This window comes from Kogia breviceps, chromosome 5, assembly GCF_026419965.1.
Source record: "Kogia breviceps isolate mKogBre1 chromosome 5, mKogBre1 haplotype 1, whole genome shotgun sequence".
Classification (NCBI taxonomy): Eukaryota; Metazoa; Chordata; class Mammalia; order Artiodactyla; family Physeteridae; genus Kogia; species Kogia breviceps.
The window spans coordinates 39,757,619-39,768,600 of record NC_081314.1 but is presented as its reverse complement, the minus strand read 5'-3'; the positions used below and the strand labels follow the sequence as shown (position 1 = coordinate 39,768,600).

At 41.4% G+C, this 10,982-nt stretch overlaps 1 pseudogene; it reads right to left on the bottom strand.

Annotated features, from left to right (window-relative positions):
• Positions 1-1,678: 1,678 nt before the first annotated feature.
• On the bottom strand, positions 1,679-2,139 carry LOC131757785 (large ribosomal subunit protein uL23-like; annotated as a pseudogene).
• Between the last annotated feature and the right edge of the window lie 8,843 nt (positions 2,140-10,982).

Sequence of the window (10,982 nt, the reverse complement as noted above, 5' to 3'; positions counted from 1 at the left end):
GCCCTGCAGGAGGCCCTGAATCACAGAACAGCTGGAGCTTTGAGATGCCCTTGATTTCAGAGCTCCCTACAACTTCTGAGGTGCTCCATCACCCCTCCCACACTGGGTGACCTTGCTGGCTGAGTGAGTTCCCCACATCATCCCCTAGAGACAGGGATTAAGAATGCTGTTATGGAAGAGAAAGACAAATACCATATGATAACACTTACATGTGGAATTTAAAATATGACACAAATGAACCTATCTATGAAACAGAAACAGAATCACAGACATAGAGAACAGACTGGTGGTTGTCAAGGGGGAGAGGGTTGGGGGACGGCTGGAGTGGAGGTTGGGGTTAGCAGATGTAAGCTTTTATATAGAGAATGGATGAACAACCAGGTCCTACTATGTAGCACTGGGAACTATATTCAATATCCGGAAAAGAATATGAAAAAGAATGTATATATATATATATATATATATATATATATATATGTATGTATGTGTGTGTGTGTGTGTAACTGAATCACGTTGCTGTACAGCAGTAATTAACACAACATTGTAAATCAACTATACTTCAATTAAAAAAAAGAAGACACACACAGAAAAGAACACTGTTATTTTACGTTTTCCACCAGTGGCAGTAAAGTTCCAAAGTAAATATGGAGGATGGCAGCCAATATCACATACCTGAGACAGTCTACTCCTAGAAAAGGGAGGTCTTGTGATTTAGAGTGCTTTTGCTCACAGGCAAAAAATGTCTCAGACTAGAAAAGCTCCAACTTGATGCCCCAAGTTGAAAAGAAAGTCAGATGGGCAAGGTCCACTGTGCAATGTGGTACTTCTAAAGTAGATGGAGAAGCAATTGCTTCCACTCCAATGCGACAGCCATGGAAATAGCAGCCTGGCCTCCTGGTCCTTCAAACACATCAGCAATTGAATCATGCCAGCCATGCTCCCTACCCCTGTGCCAGCAGGGTCTTATCTTACCTTCCTGACATGGTGCAAATCCTATCTTCCTTGAAAGGCTTTCTTATGTTTCTGGCCTACAGGCATGACTTTCCTCTGAATCTCTACAGTATTTTTAAACTGCAGGATTCATCTTAGTTCTGCATCCTACATGCACTGTCTTAGATGCTGAAGGTGAACGTCTGTTCTCTGCACCCAGATCATAAACCCCTGAGGACACCAGCTCTCTTGGGATGACTTCATATCACCTACAGCTTTAGCTCCAGGCCACACCACCAAGTCCTCCTAATCGCCACCACCCAAGGCTGGAGGTTATGCAGAGACATTTGGCAAGACACAAGCAATAAAAAACAAAAGGCTCAAAGAATTTTCTTTTACTATTCAAAAGAAATGAGCATTTACCTCCAGTAACACTTTGCCAATTAAATTCATGCTGCTAATATCCATGAAGAAAGAAACTCCACTTGAGGAAAAGATAGTTTCTGAGTCTTTCACAAAGTCCAAGAAAGAATCTCTTAACATAGAACCACTTCTTTTTTTCTTCATCATCAAAATGACCATAATTTCCACCAGATGATGTTTATCAGATCAGATCACCTGTCATTCTAAGTAGGCTGGAAATGTGCCTTCTTTCTTTCCTTCTTCCCTTCCTTCCTTCCTCTCTTTCTTGCCTTTTATTTTTAAGAGTGAAAATTTTCATATTTAGGATGAGCTGTCTGGACTCAGCTTAGATGACCCCAATTTTGTTGGCAACATCCAAAGCATCATAGTCAGGAACCAGTGGACCAAATGCCTTCTTCTCTCCATCAGGCCTGATCAGGGCATTGACCTTGGCCAGGTCAATGTCATAGAGATTTTCACAGCCTGTTTAATCTGGTGTTTGTTGGTTTTGACATCCACAACGAACACAAGTGTGTTGCTGTCTTCTCTCTAATTCATTGCTGATTGGGTGGTGAGGGGGAACTTAATGATGGCATAGTGGTCAAGCTTGTTTCTCCTAGGGGTGCTCTTTTGAGAATATTTGGGCTGCCTCCTGCAATGTTTTGGGCCGCCGGAAGGTAGGTGACATCTGGATTTTTTGTGTGTGGCTGTGGACACCTTTCAACACTGCTTTCTTGGCCTTCAAAGCCTTTGCTTTGGCTGCAGTTTTGGGAGGGGCAGGGTTTCCTTCTTTGCCTTCAGCGCCATCTTCGTGAAAAGGGTGTCTTTCTTTCCTTTTCATAACAGTGCCAGGTGCTGTTCTAGATTCTGAGATTACTGTGGTGAATAGGACAAAAACTCTGCCCTCATGGAGCTGACATTCCAATAGGAGAAATAAACAATACCTGTATGAATAAGTAATGATAATCAGGTTGCAATCTGTGCTAAGGAGAAAGATTAATTAGGGAAAGGAACTAGAGAAAAATGGGAGAATAAAGAGACAGAGTGATCAGATGACATTTGAATGGAAACTTGAAAACAGTGAGGGAGCCAGCAGTGCTCAAGTAAAGAGCACCCAGACAGAGGGAACAGCAAGTGCAAAGGCCCTGGGGCATATCTCATTTGGTATATATAAGGAATAATCTGGAGCAGCAGAATAAGCAAGGAGTACGGGAGATCCTTCACCAGGAACCAAATCAGTGGTGCCTTGATCTTGGACTTCAACCCCCAGAACTGTGAGAATAAATGCCTGTTGTTTAAGCCACACAGTCTATGACATTTGTTATAAAGGCCTAACACAGGTGTTAAGGAAATACCAAAGGTGCACGAAGGATGGTGTGACCATAGAGAAGTGGAGAAAAACCTCCCAAAGAAGATGACCTTTAGCAGGTGCTTTTAATCACTTCTACCTCTTAAACAAATTTCTATCATTTAATGGAAGTTCTGGCTGAGATTACTTAGTGCAAGTTCATTGTTCTTCAAAACCATGATATTCTTATGTATACATTTTTATTTTATACAGTCTTTGCATGAATGCCCAGAATTTACACTACATCTGGTTTCATTAAGATATTTTTGCATCTCTTTTTATTCAATAAGTGTAATAGCATTTTTTGAACTTCAATTAATTCAGTAATAATTGAATCTACATCTCTTATAAAGTAACTGTTATGAGTATGTTCCTTGGGAGGAAAACTCTCCTAGAATAGACATTCTTACGAAATATATTTTGTGCTGTGCTCATTTTGTTCATTCTTCTGCCTAAAGCCTGTTAGCCATGTAAGTCCTAAGAAGGAAAAAGGGGTCAAAGTCCTTCTATTAAAATATTTTCTGTGCTAGAAACCCAACAGCCTTTTTAGCAAGTGAGAGAAATCAAACAAAGAGAAATAAATTTGTCTTCTCCAAAGTAAAGAAGCAGGAGGTGAGTTTCTCAAGTGGGCTAAATTAAGGCTTCTGGAGCTGAAGTTTACATCGCAGTTTTACAGATTTTGTTGATGGAAATGTGTTTGTTGTTTAGCTTCATTTTGCTACCTTGTTCCACAGTAAGAAAAGTCACACTGCTTGCAATACTGAGAAACTTATTAGAATCCTGCAGTGTTTGCCAGCTTCCATTTTCACACAGTAGAGCAAATGTGAGGGGAAGGATGGAGCTGCAAACAGGAAATGTGAAACCCCTGCAAGAATTCACGGCTGGAGATGGCAGCGCCAGGCTGCCAGGAAGCACCTTCCCACCTTGGCATCCTCTTCCTCAAAAAAAAAAAAAAAAAAGGTAATTTCAGGGTTGGTCTTGCCTGGAAAATTGCATCTAGAGTTGAGGTTTTAGCGGAGGATTGGAACTGCACAATAGAGTTAAAAAAACTGCTGTGGAAATGCCAACAGATTTTTAGATTCATTTTAATGATTTCAGCTTACTTCAAAGGGTCTTGAATCATCAGATGGTTTCAAAATGCCAAGTAGGACCCCTGGGCAATGGAGTCGAAGTGAGAAAAAGCCATGCTAAGTCAATAAATGTGTTTGTCTTTATTCAGTTCTTTGTGAGGCATCTTTGCCAATATTCCTAACCGGCACACTAGGAAAACCTAGCACAAAAATCACAGAGGTGCAAAAATCACACCAAAAATCAATTAGAGACATAAGCTTTGGGAAATATAAATTGGAGCACATGAAAAAATTAGATTAAAATTCCCAGAAGTACTAGAGAAAACTACAGATCCACGCCAAAGAAAGAAGCCAGTGGATAATCAATAAATTAAACAGATAATTAAAAGAAAAAAGTCCTAAAATAACATTTCATTTTCTATTGAAGGAAAAAAAAAAGAAGCTCTTTAGCATGCGGATCTGTCCACATGGCTTAAAACTACAACACTGGCTGGAGAAAATGTCACAAGTGAATATTCCGAGTTTCCTAATGAAACTGTTCCACTGGGTTACAGAGTCTCCAAGGAGAGAGCCATATGCTTATGAATGACAAATCTCTACTATTTGATAGAGGAAAACTGCCTTTTCTCCCATTTCCTTTAATCGACTATTTTAACCTAAAAATGTAAGATTGGTATAGTTTTCCAAGTGTCAACCTGATTCAGAAGAAAACTCTGACTCAACCAATATCTGTCTTAAATAATTCTTGCTAATATAGGCCCTACAGTCTCCCTGGTAAATGTGCTCATTAACAAAACTCTGACAAAACTTCTAATTTCTTCTATATTATTTTAAATAAGTAACAGGAACAGTTGGAAAATACTCTCTTCGCTAGAAAATTAGGTCATTATATAAATGCCTAAAGATCTCTTTGACCTTTGACCCAAACCAGGCTCTTGCCAACTCCTGCTAGTTTGCCTGCGTTTTTGATCCCTTGTCTCCAGCACGTACACATTAGACACAGGTATTCTGTGGTGTTTCTGTTTCACAAGTGGAATCATATTATATATACTTTTCTGAATGTTGTTTTTGTTTACTGATCATGGGATATGGAACTTTCCATGCTCACACAAACAGACCTGCCTCAATCTTTTTGATCAATGCATAGTATTTCTTGTGAACTTTACTATGAATTTTGCCATTTTCCATTGGCAGACACAAGTTTTTTATAGTTATCTGCTCTTATAAAAACTCTTCAGTGAGCACCTTTTCACATGCCTCCTTGGGCACCCCTTAGCGTGTTTCTTCCAGAGTACAAACAGACAAGAGAAATGTCTTGTACTTTTTTAAAATTAATTTTTATTGGAGTATGGTTGCTTTACAATGTTGTGTTAGCCTCCACTGCACAACAAAATGAATCAGCCATACACATATAGATATCCCCTTCCCTTTGGACTTCCCTGTAGGTTACCACAGTGCATTAGGTAGAGTTCCCTGTGCTATACACTATGTTCCCATCAATTGTCTATTTTATACATAGTATCAATAATGTATTATGTGTTAATCTCAGTCTCCCAATTCCTCCAACACCACCCCTTTCTCCCTTGGTATCCCTACGTTTTGTTCTCTATGTCTGTGCTTTTTAATCACTGTGCTAAAATAGCAAAGAGTGAAGAACGACATGTAGGCACCTGTTGGAATAAAAGAAATAAAATTACAACTTTCCCAAAGAGCACCAGAAAGCTATAGCAGATTGATTTGGTGCAGATTCTTAAAAGTCAGAGATTCATGAGTTCAAAGCTCAGTCCGAGTTACACATTGAAAACAGTCTGCATCCATCTATGGAAATGGCAAAATACATCATAAAATATCTTAAGAATGCTATGTAACTGATTAAAAAAATGAGGCGGATCTAGATGTACTAACATGGAAGAGTGTAACTTTGTGTAACTTTTAAAAGTTTACTTAACTTTTCCAAGCCTTAGTTTCAATGTGGAAATAATATTTTTTAAATGTATCTACAGCATAGAGTTGCTGTACAGATTAAATGATAGAATAGTTACAAAGGGGCTCCCCTGGTGGCGCAGTGGTTGAGAATCTGCCTGCCAATGCAGGGGACATGGGTTCATGCCCCAGTCCGGGAAGATCCCACATGTCATGGAGCAGCTGAGCCCCGTGAGCCATGGCCACTGAGCCTGCGTGTCCAGAGCCTGTGCTCCGCGATGAGAGAGGCCACACAGTGAGAGGCCCGCATACCACACACACAAAAAAAGAGTGGTTACAAAGTACTTAGTGCACCACCTGACACATCGTAAGTGCGCAATAAATATTAGCTTGCATTATAATTCTTAATGTGTCCCAAGATGGTGGAGATATTTCAACAATTCAAGGCCACTTATTAATGTCAATCATTTATGAAGCTTCTATTATTTGAACAAGGTTTCATGCTACCCGATTAGAAGAAAACACAGGTGAATGAAACAATCTTTGTCCTTGAGGGTCTTGGGAATATATTGGGGAATATAAATCATGTCCACATTAACCTTAATTTAAAAAGGAATGTAGTAAAAAGTAGCATAAGAGAATGTCATAATAGACTGCTACTATTTTATCTGCCCAGCACTACACCCTCCTTTAACAAATAGCATCCCCCTTCTTTGGAAGAACTGTTTCTCCTCCAATCCCAACATTGATGTGAAGAGAGTCAGTTATAGATATCAACTGGCCACAATTGATAGGTCAGGAAATATACATGTGACTTAGTCATGTGACCCAAGCCAGGCCAATGAGAGAATTTTTCACACTAAGAATGAAGGGAAGTGGTGGATCTTCTCTAATAGCAAAGGCATGAGATGGGAGGCTTGGATTCTCTTTGCAGGAGCACAGTGACAAGAGCAGAAGCAAAAACAAAGAAAGACATGATGGGATTTGAGTCCTGGTTCTGGGTGAGCAGCCTCAACCCTGCTTTTTGGTGATGGCATGGGATATCATTAGCTCTATGACAGCAGGGATTCTGTATGTTTTTATGTACTAATGTATCCCTAGCATCTAGAACAGTGCTTGGCACAAAATAGGCATTCACTACGTATTTCCTGAATGGATGAATAAGAGCCTATAATAGATGCCTCTTTTTTCTAAGCAAGTTAAAATGTTATTCTTTCCTTGCAACCAAATCCAGAATTATTCTTGGTAAAGTGGAATTTTTTACAATCCTACCTCAGAAGGAAAGAGAAAGGGAGGCAAGTAGTAAGGAAATATACCTCAGAATGCTATTCTGGGCCACAAGGATTGTGGCTCCAGATATAGCTCCAGACCAGATCCTGTCAGAGTCCTGTCCACCACAAACCCAGAGATATTTTGAGTTTGGGTTATTAAAACCTCTCATGTACGATTCAGTCTGGTTTAATAAACCACAGGTCTGTCTACTTGGTTTCCAAGACCACAGATTTTAGAAACTGGAAATCAAAAGACAGTCTGTCCATAAACAAAATGAAATAATGTCATTTGCATCAACATAAAGATTGTCATACTGAGTGAAATAATTCAGACAAAGACAGATATCATATAATATAGCTTACATGTGGAATCTAAAAAAAAAAGGTACAAATGGACTTATTTTACAAAACAGAAATAGAGTGACAGATGTAGAAAATAAATTTATGGTTACCAAGGGGGTAAGGTGTGGGGGAGGAATAAATTGGGAGATTGGGATTAATATATATGCACTATTATATATAAAATAGATAATAAGGACCTACTGTATAGCACAGGGAACTCTACTCAATACTCTGTAATGACCCACATGGGAAAAGAATCTGAAAAACAGTGGATGTATGTAAAAACAAAAACAAAACCACTCTGTCATTTGCCTACTTCCATTGCTCCCTTCTAACTGGCCAGGCAGTTAGAGACTGGCAGAAATCTAAGAGGCTGGCAGTGAGCTCACTGTCAATAGGAAACTCACATGAATGAGCTCGGATTGGCAGTGGTTTGATGTAACGTCCAGGGACTGAATAACTTGCAAACCCCCCAGCAGATATGAAACACACAGCTTACTGAGAATCACATCATTATTGAAAAAATGCAGAATATAAGTCAATGTGCATGACAGGTTGAGACATCAGTATACTAAAACAAAATAGAGGATTTGAGGAAGATGGCAGAAGAGTAAGACGTGGAGATCACCTTCCTCCCCACAGATACATCAGAAATACATCTACACGTGGAACTGCTCCTATAGAACACCCACTGACTGCTGGCAGAGGACCTCAGACCTACCAAACGGCAAGAAACTCCCCACGTACCTGGGTAGGGCAAAAGAAAAAAGAATAAACAGAGACAAAAGAATAGGGACGGGACCCGCACCAGTGGGAAGGAGCTGTGAAGGAGGAAAGGTTCCCACACAGTAGAAGCCCCTTCGTGGGTGGAGACTGCGGGTGGCGGAGGGAGAAGCCTCAGAGCCACGGAGGAGAGCGCAGCAACAGGGGTGCGGAGGGCAAAGCGGAGAGATTCCCACAGAGGATCGGTGCCGACGGGCACTCACCAGCCCGAGATGCTTGTCTGCTCACCCGCCGGTATGGGCGGGGGCTTGGAGCTGAGCCTCAGGCTTCGGTCGGAAGGAGGACCGAAGAGGACTGGGGTTGGCAGCTTGAACACAGCCTGAACGGGTTAGTGCATCACGGCTAGCCGGGAGGGAGTCCGGGAGAAGTGTGGAGCTGCCGAAGAGGTAAGAGACCTTTTCTTCCCTCTTTCCTTCCCAGGGCATGAGGAGAGGGGATGAAGCACGCCACTTAAAGGAGCTCCAGAGACAGGTGCAGCGACGCGTGCAGAGCTGCCGTAGAGAAAAGAGACCTTTTCTTGTCTCTTTGTTTCCTGGTGCGCGAGGAGATGGGATTAAGCGCGCAGCTTAAAGGAGCTCCAGAGACGGGCACGAGCCGCGGCTATCAGTGCGGACACCAGAGACGGGCATGAGACGCTAAGGCTGCTGCTGCTGCTGCTGCCACCACCAAGAAGCCTGTTTGTGAGGACAGGTCACTATCCACACTGCCCCTCCCGGGAGCTGGTGCAGCCCGCCACTGCCAGGGTCCTGGGTGCAACGTCACAGTGGCCTCTGCTGCCACAGGCTTGCCCCACATCCGTGCCCCTCCCTCCCCCTGGCCTGAGTGAGCCAGAGCCCCCAAAGCAGCTGCTCCTTTAACCCTGTCCTGTCTGAGCGAAGAGCAGATGCCCTCGGACGACCTACACGCAGAGGCGGGACCAAATCCAAAGCTGAACACCAGGAGCTGTACGAACAAAGAAGAGAAAGGGAAATCTCTCCCAGCAGCCTCAGGAGCAGCAGATTAAACCTCCACAATCAACTTGATGTACCCTGCATCGGTGGAATACCTGAACAGACGACGAATCATCTCAAATTGAGGAGGTGGACTTTGGGAGCAAGACAGATTACTTTTTCCTCTTTTCCTCTTTTTGTGAGTGTGTATGTGTAAGCTTCTGTGTGAGATTTTGTCTGTGTAGCTTTGCTTTCACCATTTGTCCTTAGGTTCTGTCCGCCCGTTTTGTTTTTGTTTGTTTTTTACTTAAAAAAATTTATTTCTTAATAATTATTTTTTATTTTAATAACTTTATTTAATTTTATTTTAAACTACTTTATTTTATCCTCTTCCTTTCTTTCTACTTTTTCTCCCTTTTATTCTTTCATCTGGGTGGATGAAAGGCTCTTCATGCTCCAGCCAGGAGTCAGTGCTGTGCCTCTGAGGTGGGAGAACAAACTTCAAGACGCTGGTCCACAAGAGACCTCCCAGCTCCACGTAATATGACATGGCAAAAGTCTCCCAGAGATCTCCATCTCAACACCAAGACCCAGCTTCACTCAAAGACCAGCAAGCTCCAGTGCTGGACACCCTATGCCAAACAACTAGCAAGACAGGAACACAACCCCACCCATTAGCAAAGAGGCTGCCTAAAATCATAATAAGGCCACAGACGTCCCAAAACAAACCACCAGACGTGTACCTGCCCACCAGAAAGACAAGATCCAGCCTCATCCACCAGAATACAGGCACTAGTCCCCTCCACCAGGAAGGTTACACAACCCACTAAAGCAACGTTAGCCAATGGGGACAGACACAAAGAACAGTGGGAACTACAAACCTGCAGCCTGCAAAAGGAGACCCCAAACACAGTAAGATTAGAAAAGTGAGAAGACAAAAACACACAGCAGATGAAGGAGCAAGGTAAAAACCTACAAGACCTAACAAATGAAGAGGAAATAGGCAGTCTACCTGAAAAAGAATTCAGAATAATGATAGTAAAGATGATCCAAAATCTTGGAAACAGAATAGAGAAAATGCAAGAAACATTTAACAAGGGCCTAGAAGAACTAAAGAGGAAACAAGCAATGATGAACACCACAATAAATGAAATTAAAAATACTCTAGATGGGATCAATAGCAGAATAACTGAGGCAGAAGAACGGATAAGTGACCTAGAAGAAAAAGTAGTGGAAATAACTACTGCAGAGCAGAATAAAGAAAAAAGAATGAAAAGAACTGAGGACAGTCTCAGAGACCTCTGAGACAACATTAAATGCACCAACATTCGAATTATAGGGGTCCCAGAAGAAGAAGAGAAAAAGAAAGGGACTGAGAAAATATTTGAAGACACTATGGTTGAAACTTCCCTAATATGGGAAAGGAAATAGTTAATCAAGTCCAGGAAGCACAGAGAGTCCCATACAGGATAACTCCAAGGAGAAACACACCAAGACACATATTAATCAAACTATCAAAAATTAAATACAAAGAAAACATATTAGAAGCAGCAAGGGAAAAACAACAAATAACATACAAGGGAATCCTCATAAGGTTAACAGCTGATCTTTCAGCAGAAACTCTGCAAGCCAGAAAGTAGTGGCAGGACATATTTAAAGGGATGAAGGAGAAAAACCTACGACCAAGATTACTCTACTCAGCAAGGATCTCATTCAGATTTGATGGAGAAATTAAAACCTTTACAGACAAGCAAAAGCTGAGAGAGTTCAGCACCACCAAACCACCTTTACAACAAATGCTAAAGGAACTTCTCTAGGCAAGAAACACAAGAGAAGGAAAAGACCTACAATAACAAACCCAAAACAATTAAGCAAATGGTAATAGGAACATACATATTGATATAATTACCTTAAATGTAAATGGATGCTCCCACCAAAAGACACAGACTGGTTGAATGGATACAAAAATAAGACCCATATATAT